Here is a 13,946-nt window from a genome sequence, read left to right on the forward strand (position 1 = left end):
TGTCTATCCGTTGGCTAGGAGAAATGGGGACATCTTGATGGGCAGTTCTATGGCTGCCAATAGTGAAGGAGTAGCTTTTCCAATATAAGTTCAGGGCATCATTTCAAAAGAAAGGGAAATGAATTTTTGGCAGGCATAAACAACAGATGTCCACTGCATGACTGAATAACACAGATTTTGGGAAATGCATCCATGTAGAGCAATGTTATTATTGCCAGTTGAACCTTGGTGCAGAACCCCTCCTTTTTGACAAAAGAAACGATTCTCTCAAGATGAATCATTCTGGGAAGTGGTTAATAGTAGATTAAGAAATGAGGTGGGCCTTTATCTGGGGGAGGAAGGGTCTTTCTTCACTCTCTGGGGCTGGAGGCACTGTGCTGAAATCAAGATGTTATTCTAAAGCTGCCCCTGATCATGGTGGCTGCTGAGTACTTCTGTTTACTGTGCAAGTAGCAACAACAACAACCATGAAGAAAGATAAGCTACTTTTTGGAGCTTCCAGTATCCATGCCAGTGTTTGTGGAATCCTCCCATGTCGAGAAAAGGTACCTCTGAATGAGTGGTGGATAACTGGTACATGCTGCTCCCCACATTCCAAAAGAGAAAAAAAAAAACAAAACACTGCCCTCCCCATCAAAAAAACAAAACAAAAAATAGTCATTTGCACTGCAGGAGAAAGTTTTTGTTGCCCAAGATCAAGATGACGTTTCACTACTGGTGAGCAGGGGAGAATCTGGCCAGCAGAGTAACCTTCAAGAGAATCAGCAGCAACGGTAACATAGTATAGATGCAAGATGAGAGTGCTAGAGTGAAAGAAAGCACTTCTTCCAGAGAAACTTCTAAACTCTACATATTCAGTGAAAATCCATTTAACCATTCTTGTATAATAAGGTAACATACAAAAACACTAAGAGGAAAACAGAAATACATATATGTGTGTGTTTGTGTGTATATATACAAAAATAAATAATAGTACAAGGGTGGTGGCCAGTTTTCAATCTTTTGTTTATGTATATACATATATCATATATACACACATATATGTACACGCACATATATATAAAGTTTTGAATCATGTTTTATTATATATAATAGAACAAGAGAGAAATTTCACTTCGGAAATATTTGCTACTAATATTTTCAAACAATTTTTTATTCCCTTTTTATTTAAGATATTTTTGACATGAAAAAGCTTCCAATTTTGTGATATCAAAAACATATCCTTTTCCTCTGTAATTTCTTCCATTTCTTCTATGTTCAGAAAGTACTTCTGTTCAAAAGACCAATGCTGTGGTCTCTATATTTTTTTAAACTTTGGCATAGACAATGTGCTATTGTTTATGGGACAATTGATTTAAGCTATGCTTTATATGGGATCATTTGCCCTAATCAGGAATGCTCATACAAAAGGTGATTATTTAGCATTTAATCAGAAAGGCGACATTTCAAAGACTATAAGTACTGCATCTAATTTATCTTTGATGAAATCGGTACTTATTGATGAAATTAATGGTATGGGAGATACATACATTGAATAAAAGATTTCAGAGACACTTCCACAAGAATTCAGGGAGTCATATCCTACTCACTTAAGGATGGCACCAAGGCGTGATCCCTACTGATATTTTTTTGCATGCTTTCCAATGGATACATGGGTGGCAGAATTTGATCTGCAATTGCTTTCTTTATAACCTGATAGGTTGTGGGGAAGTAGTTAAACTTCATCCACCTCTAAACATTGGAGGCTACTACTAATTTCTAAAAATAACCTAAGAGTTATGCAAGATTGAATTGGCTTACACCAGTTCATGAGAATCAGTTAAATAGCCACCTGTATCTTCTTCTCACTTATTCCTGAGTTTTATCTTTTATAGCCAACTCTTGACCCACCTGAAGTTTTGAATCTCAAATGGCTACAGGAGCAGAGCCATTCATATAAATGTGTGAGGCAAACTGGCACAAAACAGGAGGTGGGAAGAATTGTGCCAAATTGCAGAGCACCAGGGGAGCCGTCACTCCTCTGTTCTTGCCAAATGCTGCCATCTGGGAATGTGAGTCCAGTGTTGCTATATCTTCTGTTTTACTTTTTCTTCCCATATTAAAAAAAGAAAAAAAAAATTTATAGTTTGTTGTAAATTTTTTTGAGTTTTATAATACCATGCAACAAACCATATACATTTGTGGCCCAGTTATAGTACAAGGGTGGTCGCCAGTTTGCAATCTTTGGTTTATAGTATAAGAGGTGAATGTGATATATATATATACACACACACACACATATTTATCTCCAAGTAGGCAATTTTTCCCCAAAATTGTTGGAAACAGTCTTTCTCGTTAAGATCTTATCCTTCCACCACCAAACACTGTATACTTGTATACTAGCAGCTGTCCTACTAATGAGTATATTCTTCCACCACTTCCATATTATTTTCATAATAATAAATTCCACAATTTTAACTATTATTATTTTTGGAAGCATTTTTAAAACTATGAAAAAATCCTCATCCGTTTAAAAACCAGCAGCCCTCTACTGGTACTGTTTTTCAAATTTTTCTTTCCTGTACACTTAAGTAATTTTAAGAATAAACTTGTGCATCTTCAACAACATCCTTTGATATTTTGATTGAAATTTTATTTCCTAAATGGTTATTGCCAATATATAAATATTCTTTTTATTTATTTTGTATCTGAACTTTTGACTTATATTCTGGTTTTAAGAATTTTAAAATGTATTCTTTTAGGTTTTCCAAGCATATTATTATCTGGTCAATTGATAGCCCATTTTCTGGGCTATCGAACATTTTACATAACATGAAGAGTTTTGAGTTATAGAAATCCTGAAAGTGTTTGACAGTAAACTGTCATGCCTGGAACTATTTTTTTGAGGTAATACCATGATTACTGGATATATTTTTTGTGATTCTACTCATGTTTATTTCCTAAAAAACTATTTACTTAAGACCTTTATTGATACCAACTATGTGTTATTTTTCTATGTGCATTGGGTAATAAAGACACAAAGAGGGGCCTTTCTGTGTGTCCTTATACATGAAAGGAATATATATTCTCAGAAGAGAAGACAGATGAACCAACACATAAAATTTTAAAATATCAGCTAATGATAAATGCCCAGGTGAAATTAAAAAAGTGTCATATTGTGCTGAGTGACAGGCTGAGGGATGTTGAGAAACTATGGGTAGTCAAAATAAAAACCTCTCTGAGAAAGTGACTTTTAAGCTGAGACATCATTGACAAGAAGGAACCATCAAAAATACAAGGAAAGAGATTCCATGTAGAAAGCACAGTTAGTCCAGAGTGTAGGAAAAATTTATTTGTATACAAAGATTGGCATGCTCCAAGTTACCTATGTGACTGGAATTTTCAAACTTATTAGTACAATGTAATTCAATACCATTAACTTCCTCCATGTCTTTATTTTTTCTTTTTCACCCTTAATAATGCTTGTCTTTGACATCATTCTTAATAAAATGTGCCTATGATATAGCTGCTACATTATGCATTTATTTTTAAATTAAAATAAAACTTTTGGATTATCAATTCCACTTTGATTTTTATATTTAGACTTTTTCCTCTATTTTTGTTTCCTATTTAAAATTCTTTTTATTTTTAGTAATAAACTTTTTTTTACTACCAATATTTCCTGAGGTAAGTTTAGTCCACACTAAAAAAATAAAAATGCTAATGCCTTGTGTTCTTTCTATTCTTGTTTCAAAATTGTCTGATTATAATATTATTTTTATCATTGGCTAATATAGGAGATTTTACTTTGAACTTTTAAATGATAAGATATTTTATTCCCATCTAATACTTTTAAATTAATATCCAGTGAATTCTATCATGGTCAGAAAATATGAATTTTTGATTTGAGAAATGTATTGAAATATTCCTTTCAGTCTAAGTATATGAGTTTATTTTTTTCTGTCTCTTTTTGGTATTACATGGGCACCTAAGTAAGTTATATTCTTCTCTTGTGGATATAAAGCTTTAAAACTTATCGTATATCTATTGATTTAGCCTTGTATTATCATGCTATTTCTTCTTGTCATCTTTTTTTCAACTACTTACTCTAACAAAGGTTGAGAGATGCATCAGTTACCCCAAAATTGTTTTCTTCAAATTTGCCTTATATTTTTGACAATCTAGTAGGAATGAGAAAGTACAAGAGCCAGAAATGTGAAAGTTTGTAGCTAGAATATGAAACTATTTGTAGCCAGACCTAGGACCTGCAACACGTATAAGGATGTTTCTTGTTGTGAATACTACGTGAAAAGCTAACTCAAACTGACTTAAACAATATTGAGGCTGTATGAGCTCACATAATTAAGAAGTTTAGAGAAAAGGTAGCTTTCAATTGTGTTTTAATGAGGCCTCCTCATTCTCTTAGTCCCGCTGTTCTTCATGTATCAGTTTCAACTTCAAGTGGCGTTCTTCACAGTAGCAATATGAATGAGCCAGCTCCAGGTGTGACAGCTGCACTTGCTGCTAACCAGAGGAGAAGAGGGTCTGTATCCCAAATTATTTACAAAAGTTCATGAATTTCACATGATAGCAGAGGTCAAATGGTCACATCTTTATAGTCACTAGCCCAGGGGTTGGTATGCACTCACTGGCTTCATCTATTTTACATGCTCCACTTATAAGAATGAAGTATTGTTTCCCAGAATGTCATGGCCGCTCAATGGAAATGAGGGACAACGGGTGCATTAGTCAGTGTTCTTCAGAAAAAAGAACCAAATGGCTATAAATACATATATAGAAAAAGATTTATTATGAAGGAGTTTCTCATACAATTATGGAAGCTGAGAAGTCCCAAAATCTGCCATCTGCAAGCTGGAGGCCCAGGAAGCCAGTAGTGTAGTTTTGATCTAACCCCAAAAGTCTGAGAACTAGGGAAGCCAATGATGTAAGTCCCAGTCATGTCTGAAGGCCCAAGAACCAAAAGCACTAATGTCATCAGGCAGGAGAAAATTAATGTCCTAACTCAAGAGGAGAGAGTGGATTTGCCCTTCTTCCACCTTTTTGTTCAGGCCCACAACAGATTATATGATGCCCACCTGCATTGGTGAGGGTGATCTTCTTTATTCAATCTACTGATCCAAACGCTAATCTCTTCTGGAAACACCCTCACAGACACACTCATAAATAATGTTATACCAGCTATGTGGTCATCCATTAGCCAGTAGAGTTGACATATTAAATTAACTTTCACAATAGGGAAGAGAAAAGGGGAAAACCAAATTTTAGTCAGCGGAATAGAAAATTCCTAGGTCCAGCAGGGTGCGGTGGCTAATGCCTGTAATCCCAGCACTTTGGGAGGCTGAGGCAGGTGGATCACGAGGTCAGGAGATCGAGACCATCTTAGCCAACATGGTGAAACCCTGTCACTACTAAAAATACAAAAATTAGCTGGACGTGGTGGCACAAGCCTGTAGTCCTGGCTACTCTGGAGGCAAAGTCAGGAGAATCGCTTGAACCTGGGAGGCGGAGGTTGCAGTGAGCCGAGATTGTGCCACTGCACTCCAGCCTGGCAACAGAGCAAGACTCCGTCAAAAAAAAAAAAAAAAAAATTCCTAGATCCTTGGGCATGGGCCTCTGAAGTTAAATAGAGAAGAAAGTCATCAAAGTTGTGAATTTTAAGGAGCTTCGTATTTAGAATACTATAGATGTTAAAAATTGCAGGGTGAGCATAACTAAAACAGACCGGGACAGAAACTAGAGAGTACCAATACTACTTAAAAGCTTTTTTTTTTTTTTTTCTTGTTAAGGATCTGACTCTGTTGAGCAAGATGAAATCTACCTATTACTGGCCAGGCATGGTGGCTCACGCCTGTAATCCCAGAACTTTGGGAGGCTGAGTGGGGTGGATCACCTGAGGTCAGGAGTTCAAGACCAGCCTGGCCAACATGGTAAAATTCCATCATTACTAAAAATACAAAAATTAGCCAGGTGTGGTGGCAGATGCCTGTAATCCCAGCTACTCGGGAGGCTGAGGCAGGAGAATCACTTGAACCCAGGAGATGGAGGCTGCAGTGAGCTGAGATCACACCATTGCACTCCAACCTGGGCAACAGAGCGAGACTCCACCTCAAAAAAATAAAAACAACAACAACAAAAGAAAAATCTACCTATTACTTCAAGAAAACTGATAATATTCAGTCTGCAGTAATTTGATATAAAGCTTGACTCATCCAAAAATTTGAGCATCTTAAAAAATAAGAAGATAGCAAAAGTTGCAGGTTACCCATATTTGTTATTTAATAATACATTATTCCCTTCCCTGCTACAGAGATGTGTGCAGTCCTATAATTGCATCAGGTCCAACATTTACTTGAGCCATGCATTTCAAAAAGATAATTTCCGAGGGGTGGGGGAAGGAAACATTGCCCTAGAATAGCAATAGCACAAGTTAAATCTGAAAATCTCTAGCATGAGCCAAGATTACAACATCAAAGGTGATTATTTCCTTAATTCTGTCACAAAAGCTAATATTGTCTAAAGAATAATAATGACAAAGTTTAAGGGTGGATTACCATGACAATTCTGTTTATGAGCATTCCATATTATGCAAAATAAAGTTTATTTTTAGGTTTTCCTGACTGCAGAGAGATCTTAGTTACTCCTAAAGAATCTTCCCCAAACTGGAATTAACAGAATTAAAATTGAAACTTTCTATATTGAAGATGCATCCTAAACAATGTAATTACTAAGGTTGAAATGTTATTTATGAAATCTTATTTATGAAACTAAAATGTATAACCTATATTACTGAAAATGTCAAAAAATTAGATAATGGATTTTACTCAAAAAAATAGAAGAAAAAAAAAGAAAGAAAAGAAAAAGGCCGGGCACGGTGGTTCATGCCTGTAATCCCAGCACTTTGGGAGGCTGAGTCAGGTGGATCACCTGAGGCCAGGAGAGCGAGACTAGCCTGGCCAACATGGCAAAACACCGTCTCTAGTAAAATTACAAAAATTAGCCAGGTGTGGTGGTGGGCACCTGTAATTCCAGCTACACAGGAGGCTGAGGAAGGAGAACCACTTGAACTCGGGAGGCAGAGGTTGCAGTGAACCAAGATTATGCCATTGCACTCCAGCCTAGACAACACAGCAAGACTGTCTCAAAAAAAAAAAAAAAGATAAGGATTTTAAATTTATATTTCTTGGGAAATTATATTTCAGTTTAGAAAATAATTTATCGGTCCATTCCAAGATGGCTGAATAGAAACAGCTCTGGTCTGCAGCTCCCACCATGATCAACGCAGAAGACGGGTGATTTCTGCATTTTCACCTGAGGTACCTGGTTCATCTCACTGGGACAGGTTGGACAGTGGGTGCAGCCCATGGAGGCTGAGCCGAAGCAAGGCAGGGCATCACCTCACCCGGCAAGCACAAGGGGTCGGGGGATTTCCCTTTCCTAGCCAAGGGAAGCTGTGACAGACTGTACGTGTGAAAACGGACACTCTCACTCAAATACTGCACTTTTCCAACAGTCTTAGAAATGGCACACCAGGAGATTATATCCCATGCCTGGCTCGGCGGTTCCCACACCCACGGAGCCTTGTTCACTGCTAGCTCAGTGGTCTGAGATCCACCTGCAAGGCAGCAGCCTGGCAGGAGGAGGGGCGTCTGCCATTGCTGAGGCTTGAGTAGGTAAACAAAATGGCCAGGGAAGCTCGAACTGGGCAGAACTCACTGCAGCTCAGCAAGGCCTGCTGCCTCTGTAGGCTCCAACTCTGGGGGCAGGGCATAGCTGAAAAGGCAGCAGAAACTTCTGTAGACTTAAAAGTCCCTGTCTGACAGCTCTGAAGAGAGCAGTGGTTCTCCCAGCACAGTGTTTGCGCTCTGAGAATGGACACACTGCCTCCTCAAGTGGGTCCTTGACCTTTGTGCAGACTAACTGGGAGACATCTCTCAGTAGAGGCTGACTGACACCTCACACAGGCAGGTGCCCCTCTGGGACAAAGCTTCCAGAGGAAGGATCAGGCAGCAATATCTGCTGTTCTGCAGCTTCCAGTGGTGATACCCAGGCAAACAGCATCCGAAGTGGACCTCCAGCAAACTCCATGAGACCTGCAGCTGAGAGACCTGACTGTTAGAAGGAAAACTAACAAACAGAAAGGAATAGCATCAACATCAACAAAAAGAACATCCACACCAAAACCCCATCTATAGGTCGCCATCATCAAAGACCAAAGGTAGATAAAACTATAAAGATGGGGAGAAACCACAGCAGAAAAGCTGGAAATTCTAAAAACCAGAGCTCCTCTTCTCCTCCAAAAATCACAGCTCCTTGCCAGCAATGGAACAAAGCTGGACTGAGAATGACTTTGATGAATTGACACAAGTAGGCTTCAGAAGGTCAGTAATAACAAACTTCTCAAAGCTAAAGGAGGATGTTCAAACCCATAGCAAGGAAGCTAAAAACATTGAAAAAAGATAAGACAAATGGCTAACTAGAACAAACAGTATAGAGAAGACCTTAAATGACCTGATGGAGCTGAAAACCATGGCACGAGAACTATGTGATGCATGCACAAGCTTCAGTAGCCGATTGGATCAAGTGGAAGAAAGGGTATCAGCGATTGAAGATCAAATGAATGAAATGAGGGCGGAAGAGAAGTTTAGAGAAAAAAGAGTAAAAAGAAATGAACAAAGCCCCCAAGAAATATGGGACTATATGAAAAGACCAAATCTACGTCTGATTGGTGTACCTGAAAGTGATGGGGAGAATGGAACAAAGTTGGAAAACAATCTTCAGGATATTATCCAGGACAACTTCCCCAATCTAGCAAGAGAGGCCAACATTCAAATGCAGGAAATACAGAGAAGACCACAAAGACACTCCTCGAGAAGAACAACCCGAAGACACATAATTGTCAGATTCACCAAGGTTAGAAATAAAGGAAAAAATGTTAAGCGCAGCCAGAGAGAAAGGTCGGGTTACCCGCAAAGGGAAGCCCATCAGACTAACAGTGGATCTCTCAGCAGAAATTCTACAAGCCAGAAGAGAGTGGGAACCAATATTCAACATTCAAAAAGAAAAGAATTTTCAACCCAGAATTTCATATCCAGCCAAACTAAGCTTCATAAGTGAAGGAGAAATAAAATCCTTTACAGACAAACAAATGCTGAGAGATTCTGTCACCGTCAGCCCGGCACAGTGGCTCACGCTTGTAATCCCAGCACTTTGGGAGGCCGAGGCGGGTGGATCACGAGGTCAGGAGATCGAGACCACGGTGAAACCCCGTCTCTACTAAAAATATAAAAAATTAGCCGGGCATGGTGGTGGGCGCCTGTAGTCCCAGCTACTTGGAGAGGCTGAGGCAGGAGAATGGCGTGAACCCGGGAGGCGGAGCTTGCAGTGAGCCGAGATTGCGCCACTGCACTCCAGCCTGGGTGACAGAGCAAGACTCCGTCTCAAAAAAAAAAAAGAATCAGCTAACATCATAATGACAGGATCAAATTCACACGTAACAATATTAACCTTAAATGTAAAAGGGCTAAATGCCCCAATTAAAAGACACAGACGGGCAAGCTGGGTAAAGAGTCAAGACCCATTGGTGTGCTGTATTCAGGAGACCCATCTCACATGCAAAGACACACATAGGCTCAAAATAAAGGGATGGAGGAAGATCTACCAAGCAAATGGGAAGCCAAAAAAAAGCAGGGGTTGCAATCCTACTCTCTGATAAAACAGACTCTAAACCAACAAAGATCAAAACAGACACAGAAGGCCATTACATAATGGTAAAGGGATCAATTCAAGAAGAAGAGCTAACTATCTTAAATATATATGCATCCAATACAGGAGCACCCGGATTCATAAAGCAAGTCCTTAGAGACCGACAAAGGGTCTTAGACTCCCAAACAATAATAATGGGAAACTTTAACACCCCACTGTCAATATTAGACAGATCAACAAGACCCAGGACTTGAACTCAGCTCTGCACCAAGTGGACCTAATAGACATCTACAGAACTCTCCACCCCAAATCAATAGAATACACCTTCTTCTCAGCACCACATTGCACTTATTCCAAAATTCACCACATAGTTGGAAGTAAAGCTCTCTTCAGCAAATGTAAATGAACAGAAATCACAACAAACTGTCTCTCAGACCACAGTGAAATCAAATTAGAACTCAGGATTAAGAACCTCACTCAAAACTGCACAACTATACGGAAACTAAACAATCTGCTCCTGAATGACTACTGGGTACATAATGAAATGAAGGCAGAAGTAAAGATGTTCTTTGAGACCAATGAGAACAAAGACACAACATACCAGAATCTCTGGGACATATTTAAAGCAATGTGTAGAGGGAAATTTAAAGCACTAAATGCCCACAAGAGAAAACAGGAAAGATCTAAAATCTATACCCTAACATCACAATTAAAAGAACTAGAGAAGCAAAAGCAAACAAATTCAAAAGCTAGCAGAAGGTAAGAAATAACTAAGATCAGAGCAGTACTGAAGGAGATAGAGACACAAAAAAACCCTTCAAAGAATCAATGAATCCAGGAGCTGGTTTTTTGGAAAGATCAACAAAATGGATAGACCGCTAGCAAGACTAATAAAGAAAAGAGAGAAGAATCAAATAGACACAATAAAAAATGATAAAGGGGATATCACCACTGATCCCACGAAAATACAAACTACCATCAGAGAATACTATAAACATCTCTACACAAAAAAACTAGAAAATCTAGAAGAAATGGATAAATTCCTGGACACATACACCCTCCCAAGACTAAACCAGGAAGATGTTGAATCTCTGAATAGACCAATAACAGGCTCTGAAACTGAAGCAATAATTAATAGCCTACCAACCAAAAAAAGGATCAAGACCAGACAGATTCACAGCCGAATTCTACCAGAACTACAAAAAGGAGCTGGTACCATTCCTTCTGAAACTATTCCAATCAATAGAAAAAGAGGGACTCCTCCCTAACTCATTTTATGAGGCCAGCATCATCCTGATACCAAAGCCTGGCAGAAACACAACAAAAGAGCACTTTAGACCAGTATCCCTGATGAACATCGATGCGAAAATACCCAATAAAATGCTGGCAAACCGAATCCAGCAGCACACCAAAAAGCTTATCCACCACGATCAAGTGGGCTTCATTCCTGGGATGCAAGCCTGGTTCAACATACACAAATCAATAAATGTAATGCCATCACATAAACAGAACCAATGACAAAAACCAGATGATTATCTCAATAGATGCAGAAAAGGCCTTTGACAAAATTCAACAGCCCTTCATGCTAAAAACTCTCAATGAACTAGGTATTGATGGAACATATCTCAAAATAATAAGAGCTATTTATGACAAACCCACAGCCAATATCATACCGAATGGGCAAAAACTGGAAGCATTCCCTTTGAAAACTGGCACAAGACAGGGATGCCCTCTCTCACCACTCCTATTCAACATAGTGTTGGAAGTTCTGGCAAGGGCAATCAGGCAGGAGAAAGAAATAAAGGGTATTCAATTAGGAAAAGAGGAAGTCAAATTGTCCGTTTGCAGATGGCATGATTGTATATTTAGAATACCCCATCGTCTCAGACCAGAATCTCCTTAAGCTGATAAACAACTTCAGCAAAGTCTCAGGATACAAAATCAATGTGCAAAAATCACAAGCATTCCTATACACCAATAACAGACAGAAAGCCAAATCATGAGTGAATTTCCATTCACAATTGCTACAAAGAGAGTAAAATACCTAGGAATCCAACTTACAAGGGAAATGAAGGACCTCTTCAAGGAGAACTACAGATCACTGCTCAATGAAATAAAAGAGGACACAAAAAAATGGAAGAACATTCCATGCTCATGGATAGGAAGAATCAATATCATGAAAATGGCCATACTGCCCAAGATAATTTATAGATTCAATGCCATCTCCATGAAGCTACCAATGACTTTCTTCACAGAATTGGAAAAAACTACTTTAAAATTCACATGGAACCAAAAAAGAGCCCGCATTGCCAAGACACTCCTAAGCAAAAAGAACAAAGCTGGAGGCATCATGTACCTGACTTCAAATTATAGTACAAGGCTACAGTATATACAGTCTACAGAGATATAGACCATTGGAACAGAACAGAGGCCTCAGAAATAACACCACACATCTACAACCATCTAATCTTTGACAAACCTGACAAAAACAAGAAATGGGGAAAAGATTCCCTATTTAATAAATGGTGCTGGGAAAACTGGCTAGACATATATAGAAAGCTGAAACTGGATCCCTTCCTTACACCTTACACAAAAAATTAATTCAAGATGGATTAAAGACTTAACTGTTAGGCCTAAAACCACAAAAACCTTAGAAGAAAACCTAGGCAATACCATTCAGGACACAGGCATGGACAAGGACTTCATGACTAAAACACCAAAAGCAATGGCAACAAAAGCCAAAATAGACAAATGGGATCTAATTAAAGAGCTTCTGCGCAGCAAAAGAAACTACCATCAGAGTGAACAGGCAACCTACAGAATGGGAGAAAATTTTTGCAATCCACCCATCTGACAAAGGGCTAATACCCAGAATCTATAAGGCAGTTAAACAAATTTACAAGAAACAAACAAACAACCCCATCAAAAGTGGGCAAAGGACATGAACAGACACTTCTCAAAAGAAGGGATTTATTCAGCCAACAGACACATGAAAAAATGCTCATCATTGCTTGTCATCAGAGAAATGCAAATCAAAACCACAATGAGATACCATCTCACACCAGTTAGAATGGTGATCATTAAAAATTTAGGAAATAATAGATGCTGGAGAGGACGTGGAGAAATAGGAAGGTTTTACACTGTCAGTGGGGTGTAAACTAGTTCAACCATTGTGGAAGAGAGTGTGGTGATTCCTCAAGGATCTAGAACTACAAGTACCATTTGACCCAGCGATCCCATTACTGGGTGTATACCCAAAGGATGATAAATCATGCTACTATAAAGACATGCACACGTATGTTCACTGCAGCACTGTTCACAATAGCTAAGACTTGGAACCAACCCAAATGTCCATCAATGATAGTCTGGATTAAGAAAATGTGGCACATATACACCATGGAATACTATGCAGCCATAAAAAATGATAAGTTCATGTCCTTTGCAGGGCCATGGATGAAGCTGGAAACCATCATTCTGAGCAAACTAGCACAAGGACAGAAAACCAAACACCGCATGTTCTCACTCATAGGTGGGAATTGAACAATGAGAACACTTGGACACAGGGCAGGGAACATCACACACTGGGCCCTGTTGTAGGGTGGTGGTTGGGGGAGGGATAGCATTAGGAGAAATACCTAATGTAAATGACGAGTTAATGGGTGCAGCAAACCAACATGGCACATGTATACCTATGTAACAAACCTGCACGTTGTGCACATGCACCCTAGAACTTAAAGTATAAAAAAAAAATAAAATATATAGACTATATAAAACAGAAAAAGAAAATAATTTATTAGTTTTTGCCAAAAGACAGTAGAATTTATGAAATTATAGATATTTATTCTTACGCTTTCTAGTAGACTGAATGAGAGGCTCTGGCAGAACTAGCTCAGAATTTGAAACAGGTCAAATAATGTAATCATAATAGCTAAGGTTTTTCAACCTTGGCCAAGTACTTTATCTTAAATTTCATTATCAAATCTCTGAATAGAGGTGATAATTTACCCATTTTATGGCTACATATAAAAAAATTGACATTTGGATACAGTAAGTAGCATGCCTGAATTAGTTTATGGCACTCCTGATTCTAGGACTCATCATGTCTTTACTGAACCTTTACTGATGCATGTCCATATTCCCCTCAGCCAGTCTCTCTCTCTTCACCGTGATTCTACTCTGGGCTACCTGTGAACATCGGTAACCTCAATGAGTTGCAGTTGTCTCACAGTATAATGATGAAAAGA

This window comes from Nomascus leucogenys, chromosome 3, assembly GCF_006542625.1.
Source record: "Nomascus leucogenys isolate Asia chromosome 3, Asia_NLE_v1, whole genome shotgun sequence".
Classification (NCBI taxonomy): Eukaryota; Metazoa; Chordata; class Mammalia; order Primates; family Hylobatidae; genus Nomascus; species Nomascus leucogenys.